Raw genomic sequence first — 24,415 nt, forward strand, 5'->3', positions numbered from 1 at the left:
TTCATGGTGAGAAATCTTTATTCCTTTTGAGAAGTGGGATAGAGGGGGTGTCAGCGGAGGTCTCTAGCACGTCCTTTCATCGACACTTAACAAATGTTTGCAGTAGATACAGTCTGATTACGTATTAGAAAGAGTATCATTTTAAAGCACTTGTTTTATCTTAAACACAGCCATTTGAAGCAGCCTTTCCTATATTGTGCAATACAATTTTAAAATAATGACATTCACAGTGCTTTCTCTCACAGGCCTGGACCTCTTAGCACTATAAATAAACAAGTCACTGCTCCTCACTGCACCAATCAGGAGTTAATTCTCTGTCTCTCTGGTCCCACACACAGACATCTGTAGTGATCACATTAACCAACTGAGCATTCTCAGCTCAGGAGTACAGTTCCTATCCATTACTTAAACTTGTATTTCTTTCTCATTTAAGAGGCTGCCTGTTGTTTTATGTGCAATTAACTGATTGTGAAAACAGCTGTAAGATGTAGAATATTTTGTTCTTATTAGCCACCTCTGTGAGCCTGTCCCTACACTCTCTGACCCTGCCTCCGCAGCACGTTTTGCAGCCCCACACTGACATGACTGCCATTTTAAAGCGTTTCCACAACACAATCTTTGTTGTCATTGGCAACGATTACGCGCAGAGCCAAATCCAGGAACCAAAATGAGAAAAGCAAATTTTTGCTGAGTGTTTCCCATAGGTGATCTGGGCCGGTGCCGGCTGCTCCTCTGGTGGAGCTGGTGCTGGGAGATGACTTTACCACGTGGAGCGCATGTGCCCGGCAGCAAGTGAGGAGAACACATTCCTTGGCTCCAGAAACCTGGTGCTCTCCACGCATTTCAAGAAAAAGAGAGAGCCTGTCCGTTTAATGTGTGCGAACCCTCTGCAGGGTGGAGAAAAGGCGCTCCGCTTTTCTTAATAAACCCTCACCCACCAGGGTTGCCCCTCGGTGGCATGCTTCATCATAGGGCTCCTCCCGTTCCGCTGCGGACGGTGGCATGCTGCGACCTGCGAGTTACGCAGGAGCACTGAATGGTAGACTCCTAGTGATGAATGGGGTAGGAGGTTTTTAGGTTTCGCCTGGCGTTCACTGCGCAGCAGTGTCGCACAGGGGAAATTTTTTGATCTCCAGTATGGGGCTTTAACCCGCCTCTCTCTTCCATTAGCTAGTTCCATAAATGGAGGCTAGCCATTGGAAGAGAGATGTGGCAATTATTCTCGGAGCAGATTCGTGGGCGTTCCTGTCTTTTTTTAAGCCCCGCCCCTTTTTCCTGTCATGAAGTTGTGGGCGTTTACTTTTTTTTTTTTTACACCAATTTTTTTCTTCATTGTTAACCTCGTCCCTGGTGGTTGTAGCCTGACCACCTTCCCGCTGTCCGACCCCCCTCCCGCTGTCCTCGTCTTTGTTCCCGCACCCCCCCCTCGCAGATCACTACAGTCGCCGCTTGTTACTGATTGCAGCGACCTTCGCACGGGCAGAGGCCGAGCTTCGCAGGCCAGCCATTGATTTTCCAATCTGAGCAGAGTAAAAACGGCGCCGCGGCAGACATATTAAAATACCTCGAGGTACATAAATGAAAGCGGACAATTGAAAAGCTTCAAGATGTGTGGCTCTTGCCAAAGGGTCAGACAGGGACACACGCAAACTCAGGAAAAGCGCATTTTAATTTTATTTTCACAGGCGCGGCTGTCAATAAGTGGCGCTGCCTTCTCGAAGGGCTGACGGTCGGAATCAGTGTCTGATGTTTGCACCGGCGCTCATTTTTTGGGGCTTCCTTATCAGACTTTGGCAAAAGCAGGAGAAAGGCAGAAAAGGGAGAAAGGAGGAGAAGAAAATATGGAAAAAGTGACAATACGGAAGGCATAGATAAAAAGAAACTTCAACAACAGTGAGATAAAAAGAAAGAGGCGAGTGGCAGCAAGGCTAGGCAGGCTTGGCGGTCGCCAGCCCCAAGCATCAGTAGCACCAGAGGGGGGCTCCTATGAAAAGCTTGTAGCACTGGTCTCCGGTATTTTAGGTGCCGCTGTGCATGGCTGCGCCCCGCTTATTATTTTAACATAAAAGCGTGCAGTGTGCCCCTTCGATTCCCCACATGGAGTGTGTTCGCTTCAGAATATGTTTGGATTAATGCTAGGATGATCGGAGGCTTTTAAAACCATCAAGATTTCTCAGTAACTCAAGCATCCACTGCAGACATCTACCTGTGCTTAACCTGCAAAGCATAAGCTGGAGTCTCGTTGGGGCCATTTTAGCTCTCCATCCTTCTCAGGTTGATAACATTACCTTGAAATTGAATATTAGTTAACACCGGTTTACATACATTAGCTACAAAACTGCTGTAGCAAGTAGCTTCAAAAGTATTGGTTTATACTGTGTCACAATCTAGGTCGGGTGTTTTTTTGGTGAGGGGGGGGCTCGTAAGAAGGGATATATATATTTTTTTAGAACCAATATTGCCAAAAACGGGTCTTTTCAAGTATTATAGCACAATAAGTTTCACAGAAACTTGGTAGAATTGTGTTATATCTTGTTCAATCAAGTTTAACATATTTCTTTCCATTGTATTTAGGTTTCCTAGCTTGATCACGTTGGGTTTCATAGATAGTGTATGTCACTCCCCTTAAAAAAACTGAAGATAGATTTACAGAGTGGTTAGGGATCATGTCCAAAACGATCTGATAATAGGGAAATTCGTGGCTAACTGCATTGTTATGCATATTAGGCTAAGAAACGTTTCAGGATTTACAGCATACTTTATAAGGGGCTTACGGGATAACACTCCTAGGATACTGGGGAACCCTAAAGTAAAATTTTAAGTCCCTTACGCAAGGAAGGTTTTAAGACCAATTTACACGGGTTGCAGCTGGGCTACACCTTACATTAAAACTAAAGAGTTGTTGATCAATCAAGCAGATAATTGCCATCACAAAACTCTGAACTGACCCTCATTCTTCTGGCCAGAAACTGCCTGCGATCCCTTTGGAATTTGTTGTAGGTACTCAACCAACCAAGCTATCTTTACTGGGGTTGAAACCTGGCACCTGGATAACACCGACACACCCCTGGGGCAGATAACCAAACTTTTTGTTCAGTACAGTGCACTTTGACAAAAAAGTTCAAGTTAGAAGTAGCCTTTTAAGGCTTCAGGAGCCTGCCAGCTCAGTGCCATGCACGCCTTCTAGATTCATGCCATGCTTCGGTTCCATTTTATTTTTACCTACTGAGTACCAGCATCTTTGTGACACCTTCAGTCATCAGTGCTCGTGTTTTAGCCAACAACATGCTATGTGGTTGGATCAGGCAAGCGGCCCTTCGCTGGCCTCCAGATAATGCACCTGCGCCCTGGTGACCATGGGTGCAAACAATACTGTATGACTTTGTGCCGAGAGAGTCACTGTCATTCTGTTGCAGAAAAGGAAAGAGATTCTTGGAATTGAAACACGTGACCTATGGCTACGTTCAGATCTCTGCTTGAGGTGTAATATTAGCTCACTCAGAGTTCTCTTCGTGGCTCGCTCAAATGACCTATTGGATACACAGAATGGTAAACAACCCATTGAGCTTTGCCACAGAGTTTGGAAACAGTGACCTACTGGGTTACTTACAACACACATGCTCTGCACTGCACATCTCTGCAGTTTGTGCAGTCACGCACTGAGCTTTCAATCTAGGATTAGGACCTGTGGCCTCTAGAATACGCAACAATCTGTAGTAGGTATATTACCCAACTGAGCTATATCGCTGGGCCGTTCTTCTACGCCTATTCATTGTCCTTCTCTTGCTACGTCTTCCTTGGCATGTTTTTTCTCTCCTTCCACGATATATGTTCTTTGTGAACAGTTTCACGGGAGTGGTTTATTGCGTTCTTGTTAAGAGTAATACATAGTGCTGTATTGTGTGCAGATCTAGAGAAGAAAAACACTGGGGCTACTATTACAGTATCCTCACAATTACTGAGCGCAGGGGGCCTGCCTCTCAGAAGGATGATTGTGGAGAACGTACCAGAGGAAGTGCCATGTCACTGTCCGTTCTAGGCTTCCTTTCTAGTCTCAGCTTTGTTTCACCACTTGACCAAACCATGTGATCCTGGGGCAATTACTATATTTCACCATGTCCCAGTGTTGGTTTTTAAAAGAAGGGTCTCCTTGAAACCAGCACCCGGTACCATTATACAACTGAATATTATGTGTTTATACATTCGATTGTTAATCCTATGTCATATAGACCATGATATAGGATCAGCTGTTTGGCATTAAAATGATACCTGGATTGCTGAGCAGCTGTAAGAATCTTTACGCAAAAGAAACATAGTAACTCACATTACCTGCTAAATCAATGTTTTTGGGGCTCCATGTTCTAAGGTGCTTGAAAGCGGTGGCCTCGTGGTGCAGGGTGTTTACCTCAGCACCCAGTGATGGACCTCCGAGCACACGGTAGCAAATGAGCTGCCAGCGCCTCGACTGTGCCTCGGATGCTTCTTCACAAGTACGTTTTAGACTACATTGGCTCTTGGAATTATGCTCTGGGGCTCTGTGTATGAGTGTGTGGCTGTGTGTGTGTCTGGGGCTGTGTGGCTGTGGCTCTGTGTGTGTGTGTGGCTCTGTGTGAGGCTTTGTGTGTGTGTGGCTCTGTGTGAGGCTGTGAGTGTGTGAGTGGGGCTATGTGTGTGTGGCTCTGTGTGTGTGTGTGTGGCTCTGTGTGTGTGCAAATGCAATAGGTCTCCCATTTGCGAGAGATTAAGCTATTGGCATTGTAAATGACAATGCCATTTATTTATCTATTTTAAAAACCAACACAAATAAAAATGTCATTTACAATGCCAAAAGCTCTAACTTTAGCAAAGGCGAGACAGTTGCATTGTAAATGCTTGTTTAAATATATAGTGAAAGGTTAAAAATGCACTGCTTGGGTCGGGTCTTCTGACATTGGAGAGGAGCTGAGCAAGTTTACAAAATATGAAGAGGGTGGACACCCAGGGGCACGTGAGGAGCTTCACTGGTTGCAAAAGCAGGAGAGGGCACGGGCTGCACAAATATCAAAGGAAGTGTTATATTCCGAGTTAGGCCCATGCAGAGAAGAAACCTCTTTCTTACATTGCCCTAGAAAAGAACATTTCAGCGGTGAACTTTTGCACACATTTGCATGCATGTCAATGTTGGATTAGTTTCTTTAAAACTACTTTATTTACACAACCAGCTTCGCACAACATTATCTCAGTGCCTTGAACATCATGTACTAGGCCTCTCTATGCACTAGGTACAAAAGTCGTCCTATCTTCATCCACGAGGCGACAGCTATCTACATCACTAATCTAACGCGCACATCGCAAAGACTGCTTTTCATTATAAATAACATGCATCCCGATGGATTGGTAGAGGGGGTACTTCCACCGACACTGAGGGTGCGTGCATGTTGAGAATCCACCACGCACCGGTTTGACATTCCGTGAAGGGTGTCCAACTCGAGACCAAGACGGGGTCCTTCACTCTATCTGATCAGGTAATGGGGTTGGATCGTCCCTTGGGGGGATTTTGGCTCTACGCCCATACCCACTATGTACACTCAGAGTACGGTCCACATCGTAGGAGTAAGTTAGATTACCGTATTTTGCATATTGCATATACCGTATATATTCATTGCTTCAGCACCATGGTAGAAATCTATCTACTGTTCACTCTTTCGGTGCTTGAACTCCCGTTTATCTGCTTCTGCCTACTAATCATTGCAGCACATGTATTTTATACAAGAATAATGTTGGTTCAATAAATATTATTGAAAACGTCCCACTGTGTAATCCCTGTATATTTCTCTGAGAATAAGTGAGCACGAGTAACTGGGCAAAGCGTTCTGTACTGCTTCCACAATTCCTGAGGATTAAGGGTTGTTATGGTCAGTTGTCAAGAGTCCATTCGCTCCCTGGTAATATTGGAAGGGAGGGAGGGGGGGACTTAAGGTGGTCCTGTGAGCTAGCTGGTCTCTAGGCCAACAAATCCTGCGGGGGAGTCTGGGATCAGTCTTGACACAAAGCCCTTACTTTATGTTGTCCAAACAATGCTCAGATCCTACGGATTAGTAGGAACTACATGACAGAAGAGAGAGAGAAGGTTGAGGGGCTCTGCAGATTCAATGAAAGAGCAGGAGGGCGCGAGGGGAGGGGCTATTCAGATCTCAAAGTGTCAGGAGAAGAGCAGAAGGTTCAAGGTGAGGGGCTATAGAGTTACCAAAGGAAGTGCCACGAGAAGGCCAGTGCACACTTCAGCACATGGCTAAGCTATCAGTGAATCCACCCAAGGACAGAGAGACAGGGTAGAAGAGCTAAGCAGATCTCAAAGGAAGTGCCAGGAGAAGGCCAGACGGTACAAGGTGAGGGGCGGTACAGATCTCAAAGGAAGTGCCAGGAGAAGACCAGAGGCTGTGGGGTGAGGGGCTGTACAGAGTTCAAAGGAAGTGCAAGTGGAGAAGTGTGGCTCAATGGTTAGAGCGGCAGACCCTGATGCAGAGGTCTAGCCCGGAACCAGGGTTCAATTTCCGCCTCGGCGGGTCTTGGGCTCATTTTCCGCGGACCTGACAATTCTCGCCTCGGTGCCTATTCCAATCTTGGGTCCCACTCTGCAACTCTGGGCAATAGCTTGCTCAATCTCCACAACGGCCTCAACAACGCTAGGATGCCTGGCTTCACCATGGGGGTGTCCAGGAGTGGGCACTTCACAGGGAAAAGCCAGGAAGGGTTCCACAGCGGTATGCGTACAAGCGCCTGTCATACCCCTTCGGTGGTCGATTCGGTGCTATACAAATACTACTACATTTATTACATTTACATTTACATGATAAAGACTAATCTTAATGTTCAACAGAGTCTCAGACACTGTTTGCGATTCCCAATAGGATCGCAAATTGCCTGCCTCATGAAAATAAACGATGCTGTTGCAATTTGCGACCCCATTGGGAATGACTAGCATTCCCAGTGATGGTTGCCTGCTGGGGTCAGCAGACCACCATGTCTGTGACTGCTTTTTGAATAAAGCAGTTTTTTTTAATGCAGCCCATTTTCCTTAAAGGAAAACGGGATGCATTTAAAAAATAAAAATGAAACTTCTCAGTTTTATTTTTAAGGGCAGGGAGTGGTCCCTGGGACCACGGCCTGCTCTTAAAAATTATTTGCAAACCCATTCACAAAGGGGGCACCCGTTTGCGAGTGGCTTACCACCCTTTTGTAAAGGATGGTAAACTGCGAGTGTTCTGCGTCCGCAAATGCAGTCGCAAAACAATCATACATAGGTTTGAGAATTGCTATTAGGAAGGGACACCCTTGGCACACCCCTTCCTAATAGCGAGTTGATAACCATATTTTGCGAGCCGCTAATAGGTTAGCGACTCGCAAAATAGGGTTAGTACATTGGGAAGACATTTTTTGCAGTCGCAAAGGGGCCAAATTCCCCTTTGCGACAGCAAAAGATGGTCGTACATCGGCCTCTAAGGATACTTGATTCACCATGAAGGTAATTTGGCATGACTGCCGATCTGCTACAGCGCCTTACCAACTAGGGGGACAGAGAGCACAGAAAGTTAATCCAGACAGAAGATGACAGTGTTACCACAAGAGAGATTTCCAGCCGAAATGAGTGTCGAGCATGGTGGAAGTGTACAGAGGGTCATGGCTACGAAAGGCACAAGGAAGAGCTCACATTGAAGAACAGATCTCTGATGCTTCCGCATGCCTCTGGAAAGACAAGGTTGCTGCTTAGCTGGCTCTTTCATTGATAGTCCATCACCCTCACTGGCTCTGCCATTGATAACTCCTCACACTCGCTGGCTCTTCCATTGATAGCCCATCACCCTCTCTGGCTCTTCCATCGATAGCTCCTCACACTCGCTGGCTCTTCCATTGATAGCCCATCACCCTCGCTGGCTCTTCCATTGATAGCCCATCACCCTCGCTGGCTCTTCCATTGATAGCCCATCACCCTCGCTGGCTCTTCCATTGATAGTCCATCACCCTCGCTGGCTCTTCCATTGATAGCCCATCACCCTCGCTGGCTCTTCCATTGATAGCCCATCACCCTCGATGGCTCTTCCATTGATAGTCCATCACCCTCGATGGCTCTTTCATTGATAGTCCATCACTCTCGCTGGCTCTTCCATTGTTAGTCCATCACCCTCGATGGCTCTTTCATTGATAGTCCATCACCCTCGCTGGTTCTTCTATTGATCACCCATCACTCTCTCTGGCTCTTCCATTGATCGCCCATTACCCTCGCTGGCTCTTCCATTGATAGTCCATCACCTCTGCTGGTTCTTCTATTGATCACCCATCACCCTCTCTGGCTCTTCCATTGATCGCCCATTACCCTCGCTGGCTCTTCCATTGATAGTCCATCACCCCCCCTGGTTCTTCTATTGATCACCCATCACCCTCTCTGGCTCTTCCATTGATCGCCCATTACCCTTGCTGGCTCTTCCATTGATAGTCCATCACCCCCGCTGGTTCTTCCATTGATCACCCATCACCCTCTCTGGCTCTTCCATTGATCGCCCATTACCCTTGCTGGCTCTTCCATTGATAGTCCATCACCCTCGCTGGTTCTTCCATCGATAGCTCCTCACCCTCGCTGGCTCTTCCATTGATAGTCCATCACCCTCGCTGGCTCTTCCATTGAATAGCCCATCACTCTCGCTGGCTCTTCCATTGATAGTCCATCACTCTCGCTGGCTCTTCCATTGTTAGTCCATCACCCTCGATGGCTCTTTCATTGATAGTCCATCACCTCTGCTGGTTCTTCTATTGATCACCCATCACCCTCTCTGGCTCTTCCATTGATCGCCCATTACCCTCGCTGGCTCTTTCATTGATAGTCCATCACCCTCGCTGGTTCTTCTATTGATCACCCATCACTCTCTCTGGCTCTTCCATTGATCGCCCATTACCCTCGCTGGCTCTTCCATTGATAGTCCATCACCTCTGCTGGTTCTTCTATTGATCACCCATCACCCTCTCTGGCTCTTCCATTGATCGCCCATTACCCTCGCTGGCTCTTCCATTGATAGTCCATCACCCTCGCTGGTTCTTCTATTGATCACCCATCACCCTCTCTGGCTCTTCCATTGATCGCCCATTACCCTCGCTGGCTCTTCCATTGATAGTCCATCACCCTCGCTGGTTCTTCCATCGATAGCTCCTCACCCTCGCTGGCTCTTCCATTGAATAGCCCATCACTCTCGCTGGCTCTTTCATTGATAGTCCATCACTCTCGCTGGCTCTTCCATTGTTAGTCCATCACCCTCGATGGCTCTTTCATTGATAGTCCATCACCCTCGCTGGTTCTTCTATTGATCACCCATCACCCTCTCTGGCTCTTCCATTGATCGCCCATTACCCTCGCTGGCTCTTCCATTGATAGTCCATCACCCCCCCTGGTTCTTCCATCGATAGCTCCTCACCCTCGCTGGCTCTTCCATTGATAGTCCATCACCTCTGCTGGTTCTTCTATTGATCACCCATCACCCTCTCTGGCTCTTCCATTGATCGCCCATTACCCTCGCTGGCTCTTCCATTGATAGTCCATCACCCTCGCTGGTTCTTCCATCGATAGCTCCTCACCCTCGCTGGCTCTTCCATTGAATAGCCCATCACTCTCGCTGGCTCTTTCATTGATAGTCCATCACTCTCGCTGGCTCTTCCATTGTTAGTCCATCACCCTCGATGGCTCTTTCATTGATAGTCCATCACCTCTGCTGGTTCTTCTATTGATCACCCATCACCCTCTCTGGCTCTTCCATTGATCGCCCATTACCCTCGCTGGCTCTTTCATTGATAGTCCATCACCTCTGCTGGTTCTTCTATTGATCACCCATCACCCTCTCTGGCTCTTCCATTGATCGCCCATTACCCTCGCTGGCTCTTCCATTGATAGTCCATCACCCCCCTGGTTCTTCCATCGATAGCTCCTCACCCTCGCTGGCTCTTCCATTGAATAGCCCATCACACTCGCTGGCTCTTTCATTGATAGTCCATCACTCTTGCTGGCTCTCTCATTGTTAGTCCATCACCCTCGATGGCTCTTTCATTGATAGTCCATCACCTCTGCTGGTTCTTCTATTGATCACCCATCACCCTCTCTGGCTCTTCCAGTGATCGCCCATTACCCTCGCTGGCTCTTTCATTGATAGTCCATCACCTCTGCTGGTTCTTCTATTGATCACCCATCACCCTCTCTGGCTCTTCCATTGATCGCCCATTACCCTCGCTGGCTCTTCCATTGATAGTCCATCACCCCCCCTGGTTCTTCCATCGATAGCTCCTCACCCTCGCTGGCTCTTCCATTGAATAGCCCATCACCTTCGCTGGCTCTTGCATTGATAGTCCATCACTCTCGCTGGCTCTTCCATTGTTAGTCCATCACCCTCGATGGCTCTTCCATTGTTAGTCCATCACCCTCGATGGCTCTTTCATTGATAGTCCATCACCCTCGATGGCTCTTCCATTGTTAGTCCATCACCCTCGATGGCTCTTTCATTGATAGTCCATCACTCTCGCTGGCTCTTCCATTGTTAGTCCATCACCCTCGATGGCTCTTTCATTGATAGTCCATCACCCCCCCCTGGTTCTTCCATCGATAGCTCCTCACCCTCGCTGGCTCTTCCATTGAATAGCCCATCACTCTCGCTGGCTCTTTCATTGATAGTCCATCACTCTCGCTGGCTCTTCCATTGTTAGTCCATCACCCTCGATGGCTCTTCCATTGTTAGTCCATCACCCTCGATGGCTCTTTCATTGATAGTCCATCACCCCCGCTGGTTCTTCCATTGAATACCCTATCACCCTCGCTGGCTCTTCCATTATTAGTCCATCACCCTCGCTGGCTCTTCCATCGATAGCTCCTCACCCTCACTTGCTCTTCCATTGATAGCTCCTCACCCTCTCTGGCTCTTCCATTGATAGCTCCTCACCCTCGCTGGCTCTTCTATTGATAACTCTTCACTCTCGCTGGCTCTTCCATCGATAGCTCCTCACCCTCGCTGGCTCTTCCATCGATAGCTCCTCACCCTCGCTGGCTCTTCCATCGATAGCTCCTCACCCTCGCTGGCTCTTCCATCGATAGCTCCTCACCCTCGCTGGCTCTTCCATCGATAGCTCCTCACCCTCGCTGGCTCTTCCATCGATAGCTCCTCACCCTCGCTGGCTCTTCCATTGATAGCTCCTCACCCTCGCTGGCTCTTCTATTGATAACTCTTCACTCTCGCTGGCTCTTCCATCGATAGCTCCTCACCCTCGCTGGCTCTTCCATCGATAGCTCCTCACCCTCGCTGGCTCTTCCATCGATAGCTCCTCACCCTCGCTGGCTCTTCCATTGATAGCCCATCACCCTCGCTGGTTCTTCCATTGATAGTCCATCACCCTTGCTGGCTCTTCCATTGATAGCCAATCACCCCCGCTGGTTCTTCCATTGATAGCTCCTCACCCTCGCTGGCTCTTCCATCGATAGCTCCTCACCCTCGCTGGGTCTTCCATTGATAGCTCCTCACCCTCGCTGGCTCTTCCATTGATAGTCCATCACCCTCGCTGGCTCTTCCATTGATAGCCCATCACTGTAGCTGGCTCTTCCATCGATAGCTCCTCACCCTCGCTGGTTCTTCCATCGATAGCTCCTCACCCTCGCTGGCTCTTCCATTGATAGTCCATCACCCTCGCTGGTTCTTCCATTGATAGCCCATCACCCTTGCTGGCTCTTTCATTGATAGTCCATCACCCTCGCTGGCTCTTCCATTGATAGTCCATCACCCTCGCTGGCTCTTCCATCGATAGCTCCTCACGTTCGCTGGCTCTTCCATTGATAGTCCATCACCCTCGCTGGCTCTTCCATTGATAGTCCATCACCCTCGCTGGCTCTTCCATTGATAGTCCATCACCCTCGCTGGCTCTTCCATTGATAGTCCATCACTCTCGCTCGCTCTTCCATTGATAGCTCCTCACGCTCTCTGGCTCTTCTATTGATAGCCCATCACTCGCTGGCTCTTCCATCGATAGCTCCTCACCCTCGCTGGCTCTTCCATTGATAGTCCATCACCCTCGCTGGCTCTTCCATTGATAGCTCCTCACCCTCGCTGGCTCTTCCACTGATAGTCCATCACCCTCACTGGCTCTTCCATCGATAGCTCCTCACCCTCGCTGGCTCTCCCATCGATAGCTCCTCACCCTCGCTGGCTCTTCCATTGATAGCTCCTCACCCTCGCTGGCTCTTCCATTGATAGTCCATCACCCTCACTGGCTCTTCCATCGATAGCTCCTCACCCTCGCTGGCTCTCCCATCGATAGCTCCTCACCCTCGCTGGCTCTTCCATTGATAGCTCCTCACCCTCGCTGGCTCTTCCACTGATAGTCCATCACCCCCCTGGCTCTTCCATTGATAGCTCCTCACCCTCGCTGGCTCTTCCACTGATAGTCCATCACCCCCCTGGCTCTTCCATTGATAGCCCATTACCCTCTCTGGCTCCTCCATTGATAGTCCATCACCCTCGCTGACTCGTTCATTGATAGTCCATCACTCTCGCTCACTCTTCCATTGATAGCTCCTCACGCTCTCTGGCTCTTCTATTGATAACTCTTCACTCTCACTTGCTCTTTCATTGATAGTCCATCACCCTCGCTGGCTCTTCCATTGAACACCAGGAATTGGGGGCAAAGATTCTTCCCTCAATTTAGTAACGTTTTTAGAAAAGGAAAACAGTTCAACCAAAATTTCCCTCCAGGAAAGGGTGTAAAGCAAGCTCTTTAAACCCTGTGGAGGCATCTTGGAGTCAGAGGGGTTTGTGGATTACAGGAAGAGATTTAAAAGAATCCCCGGACCCTTGAGTCGCAGAGACGGTCAATAAGCAAGACTTGTAAGATGAAAAATCAAGATGTGCCCCCCTTTCTCCACAGTCCCCTTCACACATGCTCTCTTACCATAGACTGGGCAATGGTTGTATCTTAGGAAGGATTGAGAAACTTTGGTGGATCCTTTGGGGGGGGGCATAGAAGAGACATGCCAGTGGAACACCTTTTTGATATCCCTACAGTGATACACACGTCATCACCTTACAATGGCAGGCAGGCTTTGTTTACCACCAGGGACTGTTACCTGTTAACCTTGATCAATGTACCAGGCCCTTCTATATCCTCCAACAGATAGAGACCCAGCTCACTGCCATTGTGAATGGGACGTTTTTTCAATTATGGCAGATACACAAACTATGGTACGAAGTGTCTGTATTAATATCCGATATCAGGTCATGTGACAAAGTCACAATTCCAACGAAGACCTCCTAGGTCTCAGCCGACACCTCCGCCCTCGGACCACAATGCTTCTCTGGACCTGGTACTGAAAAGCAGGATGACAGGGAGACGGACGACTACTCAACAGCGATTGGGCTGCACTCTAAAGTTCCAGAAAGAAGCCTGTTTACAACCTGAGCCCAGTGGTCAGGTGGATTTGGGCACTAGATATCCTTGCCTGAAGCAAGCAATGCAGACAAGAATGCCAAATCCCTGCTCATGACGTTCAACCGAAAAATACCTTGTTCACCACCACTGTCCACAATAACTGCAACTCAGAAGCTGTTCACAAGAACACCATCTAGCAGCCAAAACAACTGGATACCAAATACGAAAAAACCAGCCCTGCTCCTGGAGAACCCCTTCATACCCTCTAGTGGTGAAGAAAAGTGTTGCTTTCAGCAGGGCTACGGCTTTTGGTGCCTAGAATGAGTTTCAAGACTGCAACTGGTGGTCAATTTCCATTGCCGATTGGGGCTAATCCTCACGCCTGAGGTTGGCATTAATCAGGACACTTCTGCCAGGTGTGGGCTGCTTCTGGTCTTTGATGTCAGATGGTACAATGGCGGTCCTGTGGGAAGCACCAGCTCAAACAGGTACAAATGTACCATAAAGATGGAAGGCTTCTGAAAAGGATGGCCTTGGCGTCTGAGATGCCACAGATGAAGCTCCTCACCTGTAACCCTCTTCTCCTGGAGATCCACCCTCTGTTGGAAAGCTTTCTGCAGTCAGAGGGCGTCAGAGGCAATGACTCGAACCACCAAGGCATGCAGCAAACCATTCTACAGGTAAATACATTCCCCATTGGCATGACCAGGAGTCACACGAAGGCCAGGGATCACAGATGTATGCGCCATCAGCAACAATCAGGGACATCTGAGAATTGGCAGAGGTGGGATGGATAAACGAGCCCACCCTGAGAGTCCCACAGAGAAACGCTAGCGCAGCAGGCCGCGGGTTCATAAAAAATAAAGAGCTGTAACTTCTGAGATTCCTTTTTGTTCAATAAATGTTTAAGAGTAGTTGGTTTTACAATTAAGCGTGCACACATGTGCCAAAGGAATGGGATTACAAGGGGTCATTGTGCACAAATTATTTTCAGGGCTCTATAAAACTGCTCTATTAAAGGGCGCAGACCAGAGTCTGCCTGAGAGGGTCTGATGGCGAATGCCTTGAAAATTGTTAACTCGAGTTCTGAAACAAGAAGCGGATGGTTGAGAGAAAGAGATGAAAAGAGAGCGAGAAAAAAGGAGAAAGCACATGCGAGCGAGATAGAAAGTGAGAGAAAAGAAAGGGAGGACTGAGAAAGTCCAAGTAAAAGCAGAATATGAGAGTGAGAGAGCACAAAAACCGGAGAGAGGACTAGGAGGAGATGGGGTAGAGAAAGAGACAAAAAGTGAGCACCAGGGAGAGACAGGGGAAAAGTGAGGTAGAAGAGACAAGCCAACCAAAGCATCGTAGGTTCGGCTAAGGAGAAGAACCAGAGACTAACCAAGGTGGAAGAAAAGGCGCCCCGAGGCGATCTAAAAGTGCGCCCAGCACTTCATCTCTAGTGCCGAAGGAACTGGCACATGGCGTGAAAGCACTTCATCCAGAAGGCACCAGGAAATGACACAGAGATACAGAACACAACATCAGTGGTGCTGACCACACTGACAAGGGGCTTCACTGTATTCGGAGTACCCAAAGCACTGGCACAAATCACTGAATCACCATGGGACAAGCAATGAGAACAGCGCTTCAAAGCACTTCACCTGAAGTGCTGAAGGCCTTGGCACTGGGCATCCCAGCACTTCATCCGCAAGGCAGCAAGGCATCAGACAGGGATTCAGAACATTCCCTATGTGTGGCACTACCATACGGCTTTAAAGCACTTTATTAGTAGGATGTAAGCGGGATCGAAATATGGTTTAATTCGACTACAAACACCTTTGTGTCCTATGCCACACTCTTCCGTGCCCTATGCCACACTCTTCCGTGTCCTATGCCACACTCTTCCGTGTCCTATGCCACACTCTTCCGTGTCCTATGCCACACTCTTCCGTGTCCTATGCCACACTCTTCCGTGTCCTATGCCACACTCTTCCGTGTCCTATGCCACACTCTTCCGTGTCCTTTCCACACTCTTCCGTGTCCTATGCCACACTCTTCCGTGTCCTATGCCACACTCTTCCGTGTCCTAAGCCACACTCTTCCGTGTCCTAAGCCACACTCTTCCGTGTCCTATGCCACACTCTTCCGTGTCCTATGCCACACTCTTCCGTGTCCTATGCCACACTCTTCCGTGTCCTATGCCACACTCTTCCGTGTCCTATGCCACACTCTTCCGTGTCCTATGCCACACTCTTCCGTGTCCTTTCCACACTCTTCCGTGTCCTATGCCACACTCTTCCGTGTCCTATGCCACACTCTTCCGTGTCCTATGCCACACTCTTCCGTGTCCTTTCCACACTCTTCCGTGTCCTATGCCACACTCTTCCTTGTCCTATGCCACACTCTTCCATGTCCTATGCCATGTCCTATGCCACACTCTTCCATGTCCTATGCCATGTCCTATGCCACACTCTTCTGTGTCCTATGCCACACTCTTCCGTGTCCTATGCCACACTCTTCAGTGTCCTATGCCACACTCTTCCGTGTCCTATGCCACACTCTTCCGTGTCCTATGCCACACTCTTCTGTGTCCTATGCCATGTCCTATGCCACACTCTTCCGTGTCCTATGCCATGTCCTATGCCACACTCTTCCGTGTCCTATGCCACACTCTTCCGTGTCCTATGCCACACTCTTCCGTGTCCTATGCCACACTCTTCCGTGTCCTATGCCACACTCTTCCGTGTCCTATGCCATGTCCTTTGCCACACTCGTCCGTGTCCTATGCCACACTCTTCCGTGTCCTATGCCACACTCTTCCGTGTCCTATGCCACACTCTTCCGTGTCCTATGCCACACTCTTCTGTGTCCTATGCCATGTCCTATGCCACACTCTTCCGTGTCCTATGCCATGTCCTATGCCACACTATTCCGTGTCCTATGCCACACTCTTCCGTGTCCTATGCCACACTCTTCCGTGTCCTATGCCACACTCTTCCTTGTCCTATGCCACACTCTTCCGTGTCCTTTCCACACTCTTCCGTGTCCTATACCACACTCTTCCGTGTCCTATGCCATGTCCTATGCTACACTCTTCCGTGTCCTATGCCACACTCTTCCGTGTCCTATGCCACACTCTTCCGTGTCCTATGCCACACTCTTCCGTGTCCTATGCCACACTCTTCCGTGTCCTATGCCACACTCTTCCGTGTCCTAAGCCACACTCTTCCGTGTCAAATGCCACACTCTTCCGTGTCCTATGCCACACTCTTCTGTGTCCTATGCCACACTCTTCCGTGTCCTATGCCATGTCCTATGCCACACTCTTCCGTGTCCTATGCCATGTCCTATGCCACACTCTTCCGTGTCCTATGCCATGTCCTATGCCACACTCTTCTGTGTCCTATGCCACACTCTTCCGTGTCCTTTCCACACTCTTCCGTGTCCTATGCCACACTCTTCCATGTAAACAATCTACGTATGAATGGCCCCTGGAGCCCTATGAACCAGAGGGCTCTTCGAGCTCTGGGAATGAGCCTTTCTTAAGAGTAACTCATTTTGAACCATCCCTAACACCAACAGCGCAGATTTAACATCGATCACAACACCTAATGGCCGGTGAAAGAAGCATGGAGCTCATCTTTGTAAATAACACTAAGCAGCACACTGGGCTGGTGGGGAGCACATGTCAGGCCAGCTCTCACCCTGCCTGGTGCTCCCTACAAACACCTTCCAGTGAAGCCTCCACGTACACTCCAGAGAGCTGCTGCAGACCGACGCCAAAGGTAGGTGGTCAACGCGTGGGTCTCCCAGAAGCCAAACGCGACAGCACCAAGCCCTCACCCACCATCTCAGTTTTCAAGGACAACCCTCGGGAGAGATTCCTCGGAGTGGCACTGAACCCCCTCGATGCCCTTCGACGAGTTTCAGAAAGAGCCACAGACTGAAGCCATCGGATGCCCCGCCCACCTTCAAGCTCCTGTCAAGACCCTATCAGAAAAAGTCTACATGGAGGCGACTCTGCCCTTCATCCTCACAAGGGTGATTCTTCTACAAAGAAAGCACAGTCAGGGTCACCACAAATGGAAAAGAGGAGAATAACCAATGGCAAAGCCATCTCCCAATGCACACCCCACCCAGAGAGGGTTGAAGTGACTCTCCACCCAATCACAGAAGCACACTGAAGGCAAAATCAACTTATGCAATTCCAACATCAAACTACAAATCAACAACAAAGCTGCCCTTACAACCACCAAAAAACAGATCATGCTTCATCAGTGAGACCCATTCCAAACACCGATCTACATCTCCACTTCAAGCCTCAGACCCTGCTGCAAATACAACATTCAACTAACCCTCAAACCCTCTTCAATACCGAAGTCAACCTCTGACCCAACCCCAGGCCCTGCCTCAAAGTACAAAATTCAAGCTATATTTCAAGATTCAAGATGCAAAGGAACGTTATTCTGTTTCAAAAGAAAACCATAAAAGTTTATAAAATCAGGATTAGAGTTTGTAATTCTAGTGGCCAATTTACATAGCAGCACAAGGGATAATTCTTACATTTCAATTAATTGAAAGGAAAAAGAAAAAGCAATACAATCCTTAAAATCATTCTTTGATAAAAATGCAATCTATAGTACAGAGCACTTAGGGCCAGATGTAGGAAGCCCAATACCGGTCGGTAATGGCCGAAATTACCGAATTTCGGCCGTTACGACCGGTATTAGGCTTTTCAGATGAAGGGGCCTAATTTAAGGATTCGGTACCGAATCGGCAATTTAAGGAATCAGTAAATTACCGAATTCTTAATGTAGGGAGCACTCAAATGAGTGCTTTCCCCATTTTTAGATTTTGTTATTTACCACCAACTCCAAGTTGGTGGTAAAAAAGTGAATAGGTGGAAAAGTGAATAGGTTTTTAATTTTTATAACATGTTTTAAGGCATTTGTAATTTTTACTGGTGATTAGTATTTTATAGTTGGATTTTGTATTTTTGAAAATGAAATGTAGAATTGTTTTAAAGAATAACTTTAAAAAAAATAAGTATAGGTATTTAATGTATACACCCCCCTTATTGCGTTATGCTCACTGCTTGTTTGTTTAAAGACTACGGTCATAATAAACATATTTTTGACTTGACTTGACTCAAAAACCCCAATAGAAGCAATTTTTTGCAAATTATTACAGTGGCATGTGGCAGACATACATGCTCTTAGGGCATGTATGTGTGCCACATGTGCACCCATACACAATTCAGGGGTGCAACAAACAGGGTGTCAAAGTGACACCCTGCCACCCTTCAATGTGCTCCTCCTTTTACCGAATCGGTAAATACCGATTCGGTATTTACCGAGTCTTACCGGTTCGGGAATACTTACCGAATGAATACCTATATCCAATTTACCGATTCTACAATACCGAATCGGTAAAATTCGGTATTTTAGAATCGGTAAATCTGGATTACCTACATCTGGCCCTTAGTGTCATAACAGTGTACAACTTCCTCCATAAAAATACCCCAGTACTTGTGCTTTGTATAAAAGAATGTTCACTATTCAGGCTCAACTACAGTAACTAATCCTGTTTCCTAATAGCCAATGCGACTTTAATATAGTTGGAAACCATAGTGCATATATCATAAGTAGCCAGAGAGTAAGTGGTCAAAACCTCCAATATAGGAACATGGACTCATTTCTTTTAAAATCGGAACTAAAAAATTTCCTCTTGGCTCTTTATAGAGGGGGCAAAATAGCATAACGGGCAACGCGCTTTGAGCTGTCAAACTATCAGGCGGGCAAGGCTCTCATTTATCGCCTCACCCAGATTGTTTTGGGAAAGCCACTAAAATGTGCAGGGTAAGTAAGCGAAATCTTGTTAGATAAAATTGTGTCTGTATATTTATAGAGAATGTTAAATAAAATTGCTGTTGGACAGGGGCTAAATAAGGGGGGCCTATTACCTCGGGCTGAGAGCGTCGTATTTCCGCCCCTGTAGAATGTGTCTCTTTTATGGTATTTTTTGCATTTTCAGGGATGCCAGCTGGACAATCAGAGTAGAGCCCAGACCCAGTAAATAGAGGCCGTCCCTTACAACACGGAGCCAAGGGATAGTTGGTGCTCCATCAAGATTAATATGATCTTCGATGACTTCTCTGGAAAGCACAAACTCCTCAGTAGCCACATTTCGGCCCCTGATCGCACGGGGGCGACATTGATACGACCCGCAACGAAAGCAAGCCCCAGCTCAGGACGACAGAAGATGGAGCCATCAGTAACCTTTTTATAAATATATTTGCAATAATCGAAGCTGGCGGCTGTCATGGTATCCACACACACCTGCTCCATATGCTGCAGCGGGCACACATTTGGCTTTGTAAAGTGTCACCAGCGCAGGCACTGGTTTGTGGCCCAGCGCAGGCACTGGTTTGTGGCCCAGCGCAGGCACTGGTTTGTGGCCCAGCTCAGGCACTGGTTTGTGGTCCAGCTTACAAGCAAAGCCAAAAATCCCTTCAACACCTCTGCCCATTTGTTGCACCCTTGCAGTAACAAGCGATTCCCAATTCATCCTGTTGCTAAAAATATTTCCAAAATAATTAAAACTATTCTATTTGTCAATTCCCTTATCTCCTACAGCAAACTTCCTAGTTTTAGTCATTTTCGGGCCACACACCATAATGTATGATTTAATAATAATAACTTTTAAATTAAGTGCCAACATAAAATCTGTGAACGCATTAAGTAATTTTTGAAGGCTGTTCGCTGTCAGGGCCATTACCACGGTGCTGTCTGCATAAGAGAGCAGCGGGACCCATGTGCCCCCAATGTGTGGACAGTCCATGAGTATAAATCCAAAAAAGAAAATGGGCTCAAATACATCCCTGCCGGACACCTTCTGTGGAGGCTCTGGGCCTGGTGTGTTCCCCCTGTGCACCGTATCTTATAACAACAGAGGCCGGTGGATGGAGCCACGAAGAAGAGAGATCAAAGTCTCCTCGACTCCCATTCTGCCCATAAGTGCTCAAACCTCTCCCGATTTACAGCATCAAAAGCGCTAGGCGCGTCCATGAAGGCCAGGTGAATGGAACCCTTCCTGGTTCTCATGTACTTCCTTTTAAATGGGTTTGTTTAGTTCCCTTGACCCCTGGAGAGTGACCTTTTGCTTTGCAATCAGTCCGTGCCTGGTCAGTCAGTTTGGTGTAGATTGCGTCACTGGGCAGGTGCCAGAGGCAGCTCCTTCCCTGGGGACGCGGAGAAGATCCCGGCTCGCAATAGTTACAGTGGGTGAAAGGGGCAGTTGTGGCCTCTGCTCAGGGACTGAGCGTCAGTTGAGCCAGATGTGGTTGGGCATGGTGCTAATGAGTCTTCGTTCCGCAATTTTGATCTCCTTAGTTAACGCCCCTATTGCTTTTTGGAGATAACCATTCAAAGTTGAGTCCACTGTCTTTAGTGCAGTCCTTGATTTCCATTTCTCCATATTACTAATTAGCTTAATAGAAAACAAATAGGGAAATATAAAACAAAATGTTTTACCCTCATGCAGTTATTCAAGGCCAAGACAGTGTACCTGCTGTCCCCAAATCCCAATGGAAGAAAACCGAGAGAATTGGCCCAGTCCAGTTTCCACTGGGCGCAGACGGGCCCGCCCTTGGCCCGGGCTTTGCCCAGGCACCCCCATACCCCCCGGCGGAAGGGAAGTGTCGCTGGCGCCTTCTGGGGCGATGCTCTATGGGAGATGCGGTCCCCGGTGGCTTCTCTAGCGGCAGGAGGCAGAGCTGCAGGTAAGGAACTTCCATTATGGGCTTCCGCGCTGCGGAAGCCCGAGAGTGCCTTTATGCGCCCCCTGGTGCACGGGAAGTGATGCTGGCGCCTCCTGGCGCAAGGGTGTATGGGGGATGAGGATCCTGGTGGTTTCTGGCGGTGGCAGGCAGATCCATCTTCAAACACCGTAAAAACAACCTGTAGGCCAACTTGAGATTCTTCTTCAAATACCACCATTCAACTCAGGAGACCATCCCCCGACTTTATTCCAAATATTAAAAATCAACACAAGCTCTGACACCATGACCGTCCTTCGAATACCAGACAATCAATCTATAGCACAGATCTCAGATCATTTAGCCTTTACCAAAGATGAACTCAGACCCTCTTTCAAATAACAAAATCCACCAATCTTCCAACGCTCAGATGCTCCTCCAAATACCGTGCATCTCTAAACCCTCCAAAGGGGAACCTTCTGCACATGGACACAGTCTATAGAGAAAGCTTCCCTAAAGAGCTGGTTTGCTTTAGTGAAGTTTAAGCAGCTGTAAAAGGGCGTGAATAGGCTCAAAGATGAAGGCCGTCTTTCAGGCTTCTCAAGGCGACTTCGCGTTTGTTTCGCTCCAATCCTGCTCCGGAGTTCAGCGGAACCAGTTCACCGGCGGGGGAGGCATTGCAGCATATAGTGATCCATTTAAAGCTGGGCTCAGCTCGCTGACCGCCTTAAATGCTGCGTGAACTACTGGTTCAGAGTAGGCCTGTGAACTCCGCTCGGGGAGTTTGCAGAGTTTTCTGCACTCCGTGGAGCTCGTGGAGTGTGGAAAACTCTGCTTCACGTAGTGCTGTGTAGTTTTTTCCCCGGTAAGCTGCCGCTCTCGTAGAATTTCTACCCGAGCATCAGGAAGACCAGCGTGAACAGCAGTTTGCACTACACTCTGCCACTCGCAGAACTGGGCTGAGTCTTTTTGTAACTTTGCAGAGTTCTGCGTAGCAAAACTCTGCAAACTACGTCCAGGCATAGTTAGGAGGATACTACAGATGACAAGGAATTCACTGGAAGGTTCCCTCAATTCCTGCCAGACTGATCTGATCTCAACGGCTAGTGACAATGCTATAGCAATAAAACCTATGGAGTAAAAAAATGGAGTCAGCAAAGACATTGCCCTGCGTGAAGCAGCACGGCACAAAAATGGACAAGGACCCACACCCTCATTTTGACGCACAACATGGAGGCCTCCCGGGGAGGCACAGTGGAGGTTTAACACTGCAGTCTCCTCCAGGCTTAGGCGAAGGCACACTGAGGAAGGGAGTAAATAAATATCTACATCTAGTACTGTTGTGTAGTTAGCAGCCTTGACTCCTGAAGTTGTTCCGACTTTCTGCACCACAAAGAAAACCTCATCAGGCCACAAGCTGCCTGCTTTGAAAGGTATTGGAGCAGAAGCTTCTCGAGACATGTGAGAAATAAGGAAAACATTGTGTGTTTGGGTCTGTAATAAGGTCAGCAAACAGTGCTTTCTCCAGTGACAACAAAAAGTCAAAGAGTTAGACTTTTTCCCGCCTTAATATATTCAGAGATTCCCATCTGTTAGAGCGGAAGTGGAGGGAACAGTCCACAATAGCGATTCTTCGACCAGTGGCCTCCTCAGAGGCAGCAGACTTTGGGTCGTGCCCAGTAATAACACCGCTAGCCCTGCTGCCTTGCAGGTGGCAAACCACAAAGCACCAGCAGGCAACCTTCCTTCCTCTCTTGCTCTCCATGGGTGAGCATGAGAAACTGAGGGAAGAAGGCTGGGTGGTTTGAGAACTGAAGAAAATCCCTACAAATGAATAAAAGCACAAAGAGACCAATACAGCTGGTTTCGTCCACGTCACCAACATAGAAATGTGGAACACCCGCAACCCAGACACTCTGAAAGGGACTGAGCGACGGTGAGCGAGGAGCCCAGAAAGCATCTCTTGCCAAGCCATTGATGAACACCCTACCGCATTACTCTTACACTGAACTCATTCATGCAACGCTTGTCAATATGTTGCTTGTGAAATGTTTGCACCTGTAAGGAGCTGCTGCTCCTTAAAGCTATTGTGGAGCTCACACAACTCCTGACCCAAATAAAAAAAGGCAAACAAGAACCACGAGCCCCAGAAGCATCCCTTAAGGTCATCACTTTACAGCATGGTGACAAAACGCAACCTCAAAGGCGCCTCATTCAAGACGTCCTCTCTGAGCATGCAAGGATGCCGAAATCAGGCAAGGATTGCCAGCTCTTAGGCTAATCAGTGAAAGGTCTGCAGGAACCGCATACCTTTGAATGATTAGATTTACCTCGAAGCGTATATGCTGGACCTTTAAGCGCTCTAGGTCCCTCCTTGCTGTGATTGACAGCTTGTAGGCCAATCAATGAAAGGTTTGCAGGAACCACATCCGTTGAATTGATTAGATTGATCTCGGAGCGTGTATGCTGGACCTTCATGCGCTCTTGGTCCCCTTTGTTGTTATTGACAGCCTTTAGAGTCATCGAGTCGGGCAATAGAGCGCTTAACAAGCACAGGAGGAGACAGAGACACCATATGTACACATGAGATTCAGTGCTTCTGGTGTGATTGGTTGTTGGACCAGTTGTGGGACTAAGAGTAGGGTTAGGCTTTCTATTGGAAGTAGGGACTAGGGCTACTTGTACCAATTGCTGCTTGGACTTGAGTTGGGACTAGTGGTAGGACTAAGGCCTTTATTGGATGTCGAGATCAGGGTTTTTGAACTGATTGGGTGCTTGGACTAGGGTTAAGATTGGCTGCAAGGTCCTGGTCTCCTATTAGTTCAAGATGTTAGGGCTAGTGTTGTGATTGGATAGTGTTAGGGCTAGGGTTCCCATTGGCTGAAGGGGTCACCTGATTACTAGGGCTACAAAAAGGGCCAGGCTTAGGGCGTCTCAGCCCGGGCGGTGAGGCTAAGGGTGGAGAGGACAAGGGTAGTTGCCTCTTTGAGCCTATTAAGGGTGGAGAGGACAAGGGTAGTTGCCTCTTTGAGCCTATTAAGGGTGGAGAGGACAAGGGTAGTTGCCTGTTTGAGCCTGTTCGAGACTGGTAGGGACTAGGGCTTGAAATGCTGCCCTTTTTCTCTTAAAAAAAAAAATCCTTCACTCTTTTATCCCTCCACTATACTTTTTCTATCAAAATTAACAGACTAACATGTTCACTTCTCAAATTCCATGTTCCATATTCAACTATACTAATATACTGCCCAA

At 48.0% G+C, this 24,415-nt stretch overlaps 1 protein-coding gene across 1 annotated transcript in view; it reads right to left on the bottom strand.

Moving 5' to 3' along the window:
* SCFD1 (sec1 family domain containing 1) overlaps positions 1-24,415 on the bottom strand; it is a 709,689-nt gene that overhangs the window by 96,024 nt on the left and 589,250 nt on the right. The window lies entirely within an intron of this gene.

The sequence above is a fragment of the Lissotriton vulgaris genome, chromosome 9 (genome assembly GCF_964263255.1).
Source record: "Lissotriton vulgaris chromosome 9, aLisVul1.2, whole genome shotgun sequence".
NCBI lineage: Eukaryota > Metazoa > Chordata > Amphibia > Caudata > Salamandridae > Lissotriton > Lissotriton vulgaris.